The following is a 15662-nucleotide window of genomic DNA, read 5'->3' on the forward strand; positions in this document are numbered from 1 at the left end:
AAATATCGAATACCTAAAGGTTCCGTTATCTACGGGTTATACGAAGACGTGCATAGCAATTTTTTGGCAAAGATTGTAGTACCCATTGAGGTCTTCTAATACGAAATTTGAATCAATTTCCGTCTATATAGATGCTAAAATCATTAAAATACTCAATATTGAGAGGTACTGTTATATGGGGGCTATACGAAAGTGTGGACCGACATAACCCATTTACGAACCTAACCTAACAACTGGCAAAATAAACATGTGTGCAAATTATATGGGTTATATTCGAAGTATAGACCAAAAACATTGAGATGATTTTTATTGGAATATTTCCCTGAGGATGTGATATAAATTGTTTAATTAATTTGATGGTATGAACAATCACATAGCAAGAAAGAAGAAGTTTACTTTCTTAAAAACACAGAGAAAGTTTCTGCTTCGTCGTTTGAACAAAACATATGTTTAGTTTACTGACTGGCTGACTGATTTTGAGCTATCACTCTGCTTAACAAAAAATACAGAAAATGTTTGAAGATTATTTTATGAGGCGAATTTCGACATACTCAATCAATCAATTGAAACGTGCTCATCATTATAGATATGAGCTTTACCATAGCCACACACAAAATTGTATAAGGTCCCGTCCTGAACGTGAAATGAAATGTACACGAACTCGGCTAAGTTCATTGCAATGCGTGCTATGTGACACCGTCTTGTTGAAACCAAATTCCATGCAACTCAAGCTCCTGCATTTTGGATAAAAACAATTGTAACAGTTACGTTACAATTCGCAGCATCCGTGCCAATGATGCCACCAGTCCGGGATTCATCATCCAAATTCGGAATTTGTTGCTTATTTGCGTATCCATCCCGCCAAAAAATGAGCTCATTATAAAATGGAACATGCTTGCGATGAACTTTCTTAGTAATAACAAGTAAAAAAGCTGTAAGTTCGGTTAGGCCGAACCTTGAATACCCTCCACCCTTTGGAACGAATACGACGACGTGGATCTTCATAGGCAACTTAAATGATAATATTCAAATGCGAAACTTGAAAAAAGTCGCTAAAATCATCAAAATACCGGATATAGGGAGGTACCATTATATGGGGGCCATATAAAAACGTGGACCTGAACAGACAATTTTCTGTCATAGGCTGTAGTATCCACTACGAACTTCAAATACCAAACTTGAAACAATTCCGGTTAATAATGTCGCTAAAATCATCAAAATACTGAATATCGGGAGGTACTGTTGTATGGGGGCTATACGAAAACGTGGACCTACATGGTATGGAGGGTATATTAAGTTCGTCATTCCGTTTGTAACTCATCGAAATAATCATATTAGACCCAACAAAGTATAAATATTCTTGATCAGCGTAAAATTCTAAGACGATTTAGTCCGTCCGTCTGTCCGTCCATCCGTTTGTCCGTCTGTTGTAATCACGCTACAGTCTAAACGAATTAAGATAGCAAGCTAAAAATTTGCACAGATCTTTCTTTTGTCTGCAGGCAGGTCAAGTTCGAAGATGGGCTATATCGGTCCACGATATCGTATAGCCCCATATAACGGTACCCCCGATATTCGGTATTTTGATGATGTTAGCCACATTTTTCAATGGAATTGTCTGAAAATCCACACAAGTAGTTCCTTGTGGGTACTTTATACCTCGGCAGAGAATTATCTATATACGTGCACGATATCGTATAGCCCTCATATAACGGTACCCCCGATATTCGGTATTTTAATGTTTTTAGCCATATTTCGACATTTGATGTTTTAGCCATATTTCGACATATTCGACATTTTGATGATTTTAGCCACACTTTTCAATGGAATTGTCTGAAATTCCACAAAAGGAGTCTCTTGTGGGCATTTTACCCCCTCAAAAAGAATTGTCTATATAGGTCTACGATATCGTATATGCCTCATATAACTGTACCCCCCGATATTCGGGGTTCTTTGTGAGCACTTTACCCCCGACAGAGAATTCTCTATATAGGTTAGCAATATTCGGTATTTTGATGATTTTAGCCAAATTTTCCAACCGTATTGTCTGAAAATCCAAACACGGAGTTCTTTGTGAGCACTTCGCCCCTGAAACGGAATTGTCTATATAGGTCCACAATATCGTATATCCCCCATATAACGGTACTCCTCTATATTCGGTATTTTGTTGATTTTAGCCACTTTTTCTAATTTAATTATCTGAAAATCCACACAAGGTGTTCCTTGTGAGTACTTTACACGCAGACGTAGATTTGTCTTAATATGTCCACAATATGGTATATCCCCCCATACATCGGCACCTTCCTATATTAAATATTTTAAAGATTTCAAAGGAATTTTTAATGGATTTTATTTTTTTTGAAAATTTTCTAATTCGTTCCAAATGGTGGAGGGTGTTCAAAGTTCGGCCGGGGGATATACGATATGGGGGATATACGATCTCGTGGACCTATATAGACAATTCTTTTTGAGGTGGTAAAATGCCCACTTGGGACTCCTTTTGTGGAATTTCAGACAATTCCATTGAAAAATGTGGATAAACTCATCATAATACCGAATATCGGGGATACCGTTATATGGGGGATATACGATATCGTGAACCTGTATAGACAATTCTCTCTCAGGGGGTAAAGTACTCACAAGGAACTACTTGTGTGGATTTTAAGACAATTCCATTGAAAAATGTGGCTAACATCATCAAAATACCGAATATCGGGGGGTACAGTTATATGAGGCATATACGATATCGTAGACCTATATAGACAATTCTTTTTGAGGGGGTAAAATGCCCACAAGAGACTCCTTTTGTGGAATTTCAGACAATTCCATTGAAAAATGTGGCTAAAATCATCAAAATGTCGAATACCGGGGGTACCGTTATATGGAGGCTATACGATATTGTGGACCTATATAGATAATTCTCTGCCGAGGTATAAAGTACCCACATGGAACTACTTGTGTGGGGATTTTCAGACAATTCCATTGAAAAATGTGGCTAACATCATCAAAATACCGAATATCGGGGGTACCGTTATATGGAGCTATACGATGTCGTGGACCGATATAGCCCATCTTCGAACTTGACCTGGCTGCAGACAAAAGAAAGATCTGTGCAAAATTTTTGCTTCCTATCTTAATTCGTTTAGACTGTAGCGTGATTACAACAGACGGACAAACGGATGGACGGACAGACGGACGGACTAAATGTCTTAGAATTTTACGCTGATCAAGAATATATATACTTTGTTGGGTCTAAAATGATTATTTCGATGAGTTACAAACGGAATGACGAACTTAATTTACCCTCCATACTTTTTTTGGTGGAGAGTATAAAAACAGAATATTAATATTTTGTCATTGTTCACAATTTGTTTTTTTTTTTTTTTTTGATATTAACTCTTATTAAAAATAGGAAATTGCTTTATTTGTTCATTTCACCCACTTCAAATGATTGGGCAAAATTGTCTGAGCTTTAACCTCAGTGGAAATGTTGTACCTTTCATAACTTATTATAACTTTAACCTGTAGGTCTGCTACACAATAGGACAACAATTAAATCTTTGATCCTTATTACCGACCTTTCATCTGTCTGTCTGTCTGTTGTAATCTCATTATCTTTCGAACGAATTGAGATAGAAGGCTAACATTTTATTTTTCCAGTAGGTAGGATAAGTTCGTAAATGGGCCATGTAGGTCCACGTTTTCGTATAGACCCCATACAACAGTACCTCCCGATATTCAGCATTTTGATGATTTTAGCGACATTATTAACCGGAATTGTTTCAAGTTTGGTATTTGAAGTTCGTAGTGGATACTACAGCCTATGACAGAAAATTGTCTGTTCAGGTCCACGTTTTTATATGGCCCCCATATAATGGTACCTCCCTATATCCGGTATTTTGATGATTTTAGCGACTTTTTTCAAGTTTCGCATTTGAATATTATCATTTCAGTTGCCTATGAAGATCCACGTCGTCGTATTCGTTCCAAAGGGTGGAGGGTATTCAAGGTTTGGCCTGACCGAACTTACAGCTTTTTTACTTGTTATTACTAAGAAAGTTCATCGCAAGCATGTTCCATTTTATAATGAGCTCATTTTTTGGCGGGATGGATACGCAAATAAGCAACAAATTCTGAATTTGGATGATGAATCCCGGACTGGTGGCATCATTGGCACGGATGCTGCGAATTGTAACGTAACTGTTACAATTGTTTTTATCCAAAATGCAGGAGCTTGAGTTGCATGGAATTTGGTTTCAACAAGACGGTGTCACATATCACGCATTGCAATGAACTTAGCCGAGTTCGTGTACATTTCATTTCACGTTCAGGACGGGACCTTATACAATTTTGTGTGTGGCTATGGTAAAGCTCATATCTATAATGATGAGCACGTTTCAATTGATTGATTATGTCGAAATTCGCCTCATAAAATAATCTTCAAACATTTTCTGTATTTTTTGTTAAGCAGTGTGATAGCTCAAAATCAGTCAGCCAGTCAGTAAACTAAACATATGTTTTGTTCAAACGGCGAAGCAGAAACTTTCTCTGTGTTTTTAAGAAAGTAAACTTCTTCTTTCTTGCAATGTGATTGTTCATACCATCAAATTAATTAAACAATTTATATCACATCCTCAGGGAAATATTCCAATAAAAATCATCTCAATGTTTTTGGTCTATACTTCGAATATAACCCATATAATTTGCACACATGTTTATTTTGCCAGTTGTTAGGTTAGGTTCGTAAATGGGTTATGTCGGTCCACACTTTCGTATAGCCCCCATATAACAGTACCTCTCAATATTGAGTATTTTAATGATTTTAGCATCTATATAGACGGGAATTGATTCAAATTTCGTATTAGAAGACCTCAATGGGTACTACAATCTTTGCCAAAAAATTGGTATGCACGTCTTCGTATAACCCGTAGATAACGGAACCTTTAGGTATTCGATATTTCTGTAGTATTCCAGACATTATTCACCGGAATTGTTTCGAATTTTGTACTTCAGTTCGTAATAGGTACTACAGTCTATGACAGAAAAGTACTTATGCAGGTTCACATGTTCGTTTGTCCCCATATAACGATGCCTCCCGATATTCACTATATTGATGATTTTAGCGACATTATTTGTCGGAATAGTCTCAAATTTAATTAAAGTTGGCAATGGCTACTTTAACCTATGACAGAAAATTGTCTATGTATGTCCACGTCTTCGTATACCCTCCATTTTTTCGGTATATTGATTATATTAGTGACATTAATCAACGAAATTGTTTTGAATACGTATTTGAAGGTCCTAATGAGTACTACTGGTTATGGCAATAATTGTGTATGTAGGTCCTCGTCTTCATATATGTATTTAACGGTTTTTATTTAAACCGTTTTTCAATTTTTACAAATTTTTAACCAAATGGTGCAGAGTATTAAAAGTTCGGCCCGGCCAATTTAGATGCTGTTTTACTTGTTTCTTATAAGTTTTAAAGTTTAAAATTATGAGAAATGTGTCCAGTTATAAAAACAGAATATTAATACTTTGATATTGTTCACAAACATTTTTTTGATATTGACTCTTGATATTATCTCTTACAGTATGCAACCTAATCGTTAGTCGGTGAGGGGGTTAGTCAGTGAAATTGCTATAAGTGAGAATGTTATGAATTCTTTCTTTAAATTGAAACAGCTAAAGGCTTTATTTTTCAATTTCACCCACTTCAAATGATTGGGCATTATCATACAAAATTGTCTCAGCTTTATTCTAAGTTTCATTTTCATACTTACTCCTTCCGCATTAAATTAAGGGATAGTTTAGTGGTTTATTTGCGTGATAAATTACATTACACAATGTAAATAATAGTGCAAAACGTACAAAAGGTCAATATTTTCTACCGAATTTATGTGATTAAATTGCAACACGTAACTTCTCATTTACCCTCAGTCGTATGGACGTTTGCAGTCGATCTAGTGGTTTCCGTCCGTTCGTCTGTCTGAATGGCTTGTTCGCACCATAATTCTCGAAGGGAGTATCCGATTTGGCCCAAACTTGGTACATCATAATATTATGATCATACTTTTATCATGTTCGAAAATGGTCAATATCGGTACATTCCCACAGTAAATTAAAACTCTCAAAATAAAAAAATACCGTATAAAACAAGACAGGATCATTAAAATTTTGTGTAATCTTTGCAAATTCTATAATTTTTATGAGTGCTAGGTCATTTTAAAAAATAGCCAATATTTTGAATAATTATAATTCTTATAAAATGAGAAATCAAAGCCAGGGTCTGAAGAACTGCAAAACCGAGTAACGCTTACAAAACCTAAAATTGAAATCTGACAGAAGGTTTCAATAGCTCCTTTAGAAACATATGACATAACGCTGGACGCGATGAAATCGCTCCCAGAATTCTCCGCAAATCCAGAAGCATATGTGTCATGACGTGAGACTGCTCCCAACGCGTATGAATTATTTAAAAGATGTGATGGTAGTAAACGAAACTACCAAGCGGTAATTATACTAAGAAATAAGTTGAATGGTGCTGTCGGTGCGGGGCTATCGTCTTCCAAATTTGAAGGTCCTAATGAGTACTACTGGCTATGACAATAATTGTGTATGTAGGTCTTCGTCTTCATATACGCATTTAACGGTTTTTGTTTAAACCGTTTTTCAATTTTTACAAATTTTTAACCAAATGGTGCAGAGTATTAAAAGTTCGGCCCGGCCAAATTTAGATGCTGTTTTACTTGTTTCTTATAAGTTTTAAAGTTTAAAATTATGAGAAATGTGTCCAGTTATAAAAACAGAATATTAATACTTTGATATTGTTCACAAAATTTTTTTTGATATTGACTCTTGATATTAACTCCTACAGTATGCAACCTAATCGTTAGTCGGTAAGGGGGTTAGTCAGTGAAATTGCTATAAGTGGGAATGTTATGAATTCTTTCTCTAAATTGAAACAGCTAAAGGCTTTATTTTTCAATTTCACCCACTTCAAATGATTGGGCATTATCATACAAAATTGTCTGAGCTTTATTCTAAGTTTCATTTTCATACTTACTCCTTCCGCATTAAATTAAGGGATAGTTTAGTGGTTTATTTGCGTGGTAAATTACATTACACAATGTAAATAATAGTGCAAAACGTACAAAAGGTCAATATTTTCTACCGAATTTATGTGATTAAATTGCAACACGTAACTTCTCATTTACCCTCAGTCGTATGGACGTTTGCAGTCGATCTAGTGGTATCCGTCCGTTCGTCTGTCTGAATGGCTTGTTCGCACTATAATTCTCGAAGGGAGTATCCGATTTGGCCCAAACTTGGTACATCATAATATTATGATCATACTTTTATCATGTTCGAAAATGGTCAATATCGGTACATTCCCACAGTAAATTAACATTCTCAAAATAAAAAAATACCGTATAGAACAAGACAGGATCATTAAAATTTTGTGTAATCTTTGCAAATTCTATAATTTTTATGAGTGCTAGGTCATTTTAAAAAATAGCCAATATTTTGAATAATTATAATTCTTATAAAATGAGAAATCAAAGCCAGGGTCTGAAGAACTGCAAAATCGAGTAACGCTTACAAAACCTAAAATTGAAATCTGACAGAAGGTTTCAATAGCTCCTTTAGAAACATATGACATAACGCTGGACGCGATGAAATCGCTCCCAGAATTCTCCGCAAATCCAGAAGCATATGTGTCATGACGTGAGACTGCTCCCAACGCGTATTTATTATTTCTTATAATTATTTAAAAGATGTGATGGTAGTAAACGAAACTACCAAGCGGTAATTATACTAAGAAATAAGTTGAAAGGTGCTGTCGGTGCGGGGCTATCGTCTTCCAAAACTGTTTTAAATACTAGCGCAATAATTGCGCGATTGTATTTTATATAAGCAAAAAAAAAACGTCCGATTGACCTCATCAAGCAAAAGATATCTACACATAGACAGAGATCAATGTCCTGCTTAAAGATCTACCATGAAGTAGAAAATAAATTAACTATTTAAACATGCAACAAATTATCAAAATAATACTTATAATGACAAACCGAATTAAAAAGATCAGGATTTACCGCAAACAATGGAAAACGATGAGGATGTAACCAATTGTTTAGGACAATGCCCTGCTGCCTTGAATTGCAAAGTCAATACGAGTAAGGGAGATTAAACTCCTTATGATTGGGCTGGTCGTGCTAATGACTAGAACAATTTGCAACTTCAGACTAAGTCAACACCGGAACATTTACCAAACCAATGTGAAAGAGGTATTTGAAGATTCTAATTAAGCTCCTAATGAAACCCATAAAACACAAATGTAGTGGCAACAATCCGCACAGTAGACAAAGACCATGTATATTCTAGACTAAACCCGTATCCACTATCCTATTTAGATGTTGACAATAAGTAAATACAAGACTTGTTAACAATTGGTATCATTAGGAAATTGAGATCCTCGTATAATAACCATATATGGATGGAAAACATTCTTCGGAAAATCATTCAATTTAACTACGAAGGGAGACCAATTACTGTAATGTCTCGCATTTTAGCAGAAAATGAGGAACATTACGGTACTAATGAACGAGAATTATTGGCGATTGCTTAGGCACTAAAAACGCTCCGTAACTTTATTTACGGTGTATCGAATCTCAATGTGTTCACCGACCACCAACCTCTGACATTCTCAGTCTCGAATAAAAGTTCGAATTAAAAATTATTAATGCAGTATCTAGGCAGTACTTAAATACGTTGGATGATGCTGATGTGGAAACAATTCACAGTGAGTAATCTTCAACATAGGTTTGCCCAAGAAAATGTGAAGCACATCTGGAAGACTATTACTTCCCCAAAAAAAGACCGAACAACTTGTAGTAAAATTTCGTAGGTGTTCTCAAGCGAAATACGACTGTCACCCAACATATTGTGGGGATACCAACATATTGTGGAGAAGTTCTCCACATCGACATCTTTTCCACTGGGTCGAAGTACTTTCTGATTGCATTGACAAATTTTTGAAGACGGCAAACTTTAAAGACAGCTTTGAAAGAATTAGGAATACTGCTGAGCAACTAAAAAATTCCCAAAATAGACAGACTATTATTAATACCACAGAGCAAAAGAAATGCTATAGCCTTACCACCCTAGTAAACAAAATCGTGTAATCCGAAAAAGAGAAGGAAATTTACAATGGACATCTATACGATATTCTTCTAGCCAGCAAAAGAGCAGCAATAATGCAATTAGAAAGTATTTATATATTTAAAACTTTTGCAAAGAAAGGCGTTTTGCTTCCGGTTCTTCAAAAAAATTAACGTAATATATTTTGATAAAAGATTGAAGATACCCAAAATGTGAATGTATGAAAATTGTTATGTATCCTATAGCAGAGGACTATCAAACCCCTACTTACCAGACTTCACCATAGCTATCTGCTCAAATCACACTGTAGCCGTTACAAACTGCAGCAACACGATATCAACATGTTGTCTGTCGTTTTTAACCACATAATGTGCCCTACAACTAATGACACGCAACACCGTCAATTGAACCAATTACATCGGTGGATGAAGGAATATTTGTCATCAATGATTAAGAAGCTATAATAGAAGAATGCAACGATGCTCCCATAACATCAACGGGGCTTACCTGTTTATATTCAAAGATCATGTGAAAATCAATGGCGCTACATATTACCAGGAAAATTCAACGTCAGAGTCTCCGACATTTCAGCCATTTAAAAAGCTCTGTCTAACAAGGTCATATAATACGTTTTCCCGCTTTTGCCATCTTCGACGCAGAGCGGGAACTAAGTCTGTGAAAGTTGCTATTAACAATTCTAACAATACAAAAATAATACATAAACATCATACTTTGTAAGATCATAATAAAGTTAGCTGTAAGAATATTGGAAAAGGAACAAATGAGGATAGGCTGAATGGAAATAAAGTTTTTGGTTTTAGTTATTGTAACAGAATCCAAATATAATAATAATAATTATAATAATATAAATTGTGCGAATCGTAACCTGTATTTACTCATTTTTGGAGACACTTTAAGTAGAAATATAATTCAAATTTAATTATCGTCAATAAACTATATTTGCTTTTCCTTTATTTTGTCTGTCGGCCATTCTATTCGCTGTTGTTGTTCCAAATTATTGCACAACATTTGTCCGCTAAAATAGATATATATTTTTCACAAATTATTTAAATAATTATTTAAATAAAATAATTGGGTTTTTTGTGACTTAATAAATTTTATTTTTATAAATCATTATAATTTTCAGAAATATTATATTTTAGTTTTTGTTTTCATTAATTTTATTAGTTCCAAATATTTCGTGGGTATCTTAGTGCGCATAGGCCGATTATTACATATTTCTGATGGATAGCCAAATGATTTTGTCGGACAAATAAGTCCTTTTTTTATACCCTCCACCATACTATGGAGGGTATATTAATTTTGTCATTCCGTTTGTAACTCCTCGAAATATTCATGTCAGACCCAACAAAGTATATATATTCTTGATCAGCGTAAAATTCTAAGACGATTTAGCCATGTCCGTCTGTCTGTCTGTGTGTCTGTCTGTCTGTCTGTCCGTCTGTCTGTCTGTCTGTCTGTCTGTCTGTCTGTTGTAATCACGCTATCTTTCGAACAAATTGAGATAGAAGGCTAAAATTTTGCACACATGTATTTTTTCCCAGTAGGCAGGTTAAGTTCGTAAATGGGCCATGTAGGTCCAAGTTATCATATAGCCCCCATATAACGGTACCTCCCGATATTCGGTATTTTGATGATTTTAGCGACATTATTCACCGGAATTATTTCAAATTTGGCATTTGAAGTTTGTAATGGATGCTACAGCCTAAGACAGAAAATTATCTGTGCAGGTCCACGTCTTCCTGTAGCCCCCATATAACGGTACCCCCCGATATTCGGTTTTTTGATGATTTTAGCGACATTGTTTACCGGAATCGTTTCAAATTTGGTATTTGAAGTTCGTAATGGATACTACAGTCTCAGACAGAAAATAAGCCATGTAGGTCCACGTCTTCATATAGCCCCCATATAACGGTACCCCCCGATATTCGGTATTTTAATGATTTTAGCGACGTTATTTACGGGGATTGTTTCAAATTTCGTGTGTGAAGTTCGTAATGGATACTTCAGCCCATGCCAGAAAATTGTCTGTGCAGGTCCACGTCTTCGTATAGCCCCCATATAACGGTACCCCCCATATTCGGTATTTTGACGATTTTAGCTACATTATAAACAGATTTTTCTTCAAGTTTCGCATTTAAATATTGTAATAATTTATGACAAAAGTTGCCTATGCAGGCCCACGTCGTCGTATAAGCATTTGGTATTTTTAAGATTTTAACAGAATTTTTAACGGGTTTTATTTTTTGGAAATTGCCAAATTTGTACCAAATGGTGGAGGGTATTAAAAGTTCGGCCCGGCCGAACTTACAGCTTTTTTACTTGTTTATTTTCGTAAAGGTCAGACCATCCGCCCTTTAAATTTAAACGTAAAGTTTACTAAATTCACATCATTGTCATACAGTATATTGATGATATGGCAATAACTGCAAAATATATTCAAATAAAAAAAAACATGACGCAATTTTTTTTTTGTATTGACGAACTGTATTAAAGAATACTTCACGAAATTAATTACAAATTGTTCAACGAAAAATGTGGGTTATATTATGTTGATACAACAAAACATAAATTAAAAACTAGATTATCAGCTCATAACTCTTATTTAAAAATGAGAGAAAAAAATTAGACACAAAATACAGCGCTTGCGGAACACTGTATATCAACCGAACCTTGAACAAGTAAAAATATTGCAAACGGAAAACAATTACCACAGAAGACTGATATTATAAATACTACACATTAACAATCTACACACAACTGAGAAAATAAATTTTAAGAGCGGCACAGACAACACAGCTTATTGCTATATGTATTTGACACAATATGAAAAAAAATCCGTGCAATATTAACAGCCGACGATGATAGTAAATCCTATCGTAGTTATTAAGTTAACTTGACGGTTATTGTTTATATGTAAGCGATTTTTGTGTCATAAGAACATTGTGTTTGTTTCTATTGTTAATCAATGCTGTGATATAAATATTAAGAATTTTATATTATCTTGTAGATCGCCAGAAGATGCAATTTATACAATTTCGAAATATCGGATATAAAAAATGAAATAAAATAAAACAAGTAAAAAACATTAGGTTCGGCCGGGCCAAACTTTTAATACCCTCCACCTTAGGGTAAAAGAAACATTAGAAGAAATGTGGCAAAAACCATTAAAATGTCGATTATGGGGAGGTACCGTTATATGGGGGCTATACCAAAACGTGGACCTATAATTACAATGTTTCGCCACCGGAGCTGGAACCCATTTTGACCAACAAATATCGATTTTCAGACAAATCCGTGAAAAAATGTGGTAAAAAAACTAAAATACTAAATATCGGGAGGTACCTTTATATGGGGGCTATACCACAACGTGGACCTATACATGTAATGTTTTGCCACACGCTCAGGGACCCGCTATGACCTACAAATACCAATTTTAAGACAAATCCGTGAAAAAAATGTGGCATAAATCATCAAAATACCGAATATCGGGAGGTACCGTTATATGGGGACTATACCAAATTATGGACCCATACATGCAATGTTCCGCCACCCGAGCTGGAAACCATTATGACCCACAAATACCAATTTTTAGACAAATCGGTGAAAAAATGTGGTAAAAAAAACTAAAATACTACATATCGGGAGATACCTTTATATGGGGGCTATACCACAACGTGGACCTATACATGCAATGTTTTGCCACACGCTCAGGGACCCGCTATGACCTACAAATACCAATTTTAAGACAAATCCGTGAAAAAATGTGGCATAAATCATCAAAATACCGAATATCGGGAGGTACCGTTATATGGGGACTATACGAGAACGTGGACCGATATATCTCATTTTCAATACCAACCATCCTAGACACAATGCAAATAGCTCTGCTAAATTTTGGAGCTCTACGTCAAATAATGTGGGCTGTATCGTGATTTCAACAGACAGACGGACAGACAGACAGACAGACAGACAGACAGACGGACAGACAGACAGACGGACATCGTTAAATCGACTTAGAATTTTATGCTGATTATGAATATATATACTTTATGGGGTCTAAAACGAATATTTAGGGATGTTACAAACGGAATGACAAAGTTAATATACCCTCCTTTCCAAGGTGGAGGGTATAAAAAACTAACCTAAAGCTAGAAAAACTCGTATTAAATATGTTGGAAAATATGTCGAACAAACTCACACTTACAATTTTTAAACTAAAATGAAGGATGTTAAAAAAATGTCACTGCATTTGCATACCAGTTACATTTACAAACAGCTTGCAAATCTCTGAGAAAAATCATATATTTTAAAGGAATGATGTAATAATGAAAACCCGATAATGTAAACTTTATCCTTTGCTTTTTCTAAACAATGTCGGGCTATAAAGAATAGATATAAAAACGGACCTTAGAAGATTACACTATCTGTTATAGACCGTTATCGAAACGCTTGAATGATTGAGGTGTGATCTAGATTACGTAACCCAGTGAACACTGTAACTTTTTCATTGTTTGCATTTGTAAATAATACCAATTTATTTAAAATAGTAATTAAAATCTGGTATAAGGCAATGACTATGTATAGAGTAAATAATAAATGAGGGAGTTTATTTTTAAATAAACTAATATAATAAATTTTATAAATACCTACACTAACAAATATTAGAGTGGGTATAGATACTTTGTCGTTGCAAATTGTCGTGTTTCAATTTAATTGATCTGTCTTAATGGCTGGTGGTAAAAGCACCAAAGTAATCCCGATATGGTGATAGCCAATATGAACAAAAAGAAAAAGTAATGGAAAATATCGAATTTAAACTTGTAAATTAAAATGATTGCCTTTTGCAAGTCCTAAGATGTTGCACCCTTTGCAATTTTAATTTCACAAGCGGTTGGGCGTTGTTTTGTTTATTAATGTCAAAATCAAATTAAACTCTAGCAAATAATTTTAACTTTATTCTTAATATCAAACTGTTGACTGTGCGCTTTTGTTTTTGTTGGCTGCTTGCTGTAGGCTAGTTGCCGGAGTCGCATGTTGGAGTATCGAGTTGCAAATATTTTATTGTATGATGTCTGCAATAAGTGATGACTTAGCATTAACATCATGCCACCAACGTGTCTTTTATTTGACGACGAATTATTGATGGGAGACTGTGTTAACTCCTCCCTCGCTTAGGTGGAGGATGTCCTCGGACTTCTTGAAACTGTCAATAACAACTTGAAGCTCCCGTTGTATTCGGACTCTCTGGCATTTTTGGTAATATTTGAAAAGAGCGTAGCAACTGATCAAGAAGGTTACAGTGGTTACTCCAGATATAATTGGTTTTTTTTCAATGGTTCATTCTCCTTTTCGCTAATATAACGTAAATTATTCATATTCAGTTTTTGTAAGTATGGCAGACTCGGAATTTTTTGATGACCCGTTATGTTGAGGAGCGTTGACATGGGTGGTACTGGATATTTTTTAACGTAGTTTCTTAAATTCCGGTATATGGAGTTATTAATCGTTACCTCTTCATCGAACGTAATGAGAGTCGTGCCGTTCACTGGTTGTTCATTCATCATAACCATTTTATCATTAATTATGATAACGCCATCATCTATAACTGTTAACGGTTCGAGGTGGCTTGGACGAGTGGTGCACTGCGCGATCTCTCCAGAATGAAGTTGTTGCGCACAAGTTGTATTGTGTTGTTCTCTACAGAATGTTGAAGTAAGAGTGGCCCTGTAGTTTACGATTGGAATTATTCTGTCCCCTCAATCAGCTATGTTGTTGTTTTCAGCGAAATTAAGGATGGTGCCATTGTGTTCTACTGGATGCATTATTATTCTCTTACAAACTTATTTAATCCTAGGTTACTTTGTTATAATATGTACAAAATTGTCGTTTAACACTACCTTAATATTAGACACTTCAATAATATCGGTAATAGTGATATCTGTAGAGCACTCATTGATTAAATTCTCCAAATCGCTGGAGTCTAAAATTTATGCTTTAGTTATTCCTAATTTTGAGGTTTTCAAATTCCATGATAATAATTATATTTCTTGATAGTAGTTTCTCATATAAATATTCTGTGTTTAACTGTTTTGTTTTTTCGTTATTTATCAACCTATTGATTGTTTTTGATAATTCGTTTATTTTTTCTTGGGTTTTAGTGTTAATGCTTATCTGCCTATGTTCTAATTCAATGAGAAAGAGCTCATTGAGAGAGTAATTTTAATTTTTTCAAAGTCTTCAAAATCTGGAGTGCCATCTACAAGTTAATACCCGGTACCCAGAAAATTTAGACTTCGAGCATGCCTCTGATGAATCTTTAGTGTTTCTATAAGTGTCTTCATATGTCGCATATCAGAGTTCAATAGCTCTCTCATGTGTCACCCATAATTAGTTTGTAATTCGAATTGGTGTAATCAGTCATTTTTGCCGATATTGTCACCGTAAGAAGAAGCATTGTCCAAATCCTGACGAAAAAG

This window comes from Musca domestica, unplaced genomic scaffold (assembly GCF_030504385.1).
Source record: "Musca domestica strain aabys unplaced genomic scaffold, Musca_domestica.polishedcontigs.V.1.1 4, whole genome shotgun sequence".
In the NCBI taxonomy this organism is placed as follows: Eukaryota; Metazoa; Arthropoda; class Insecta; order Diptera; family Muscidae; genus Musca; species Musca domestica.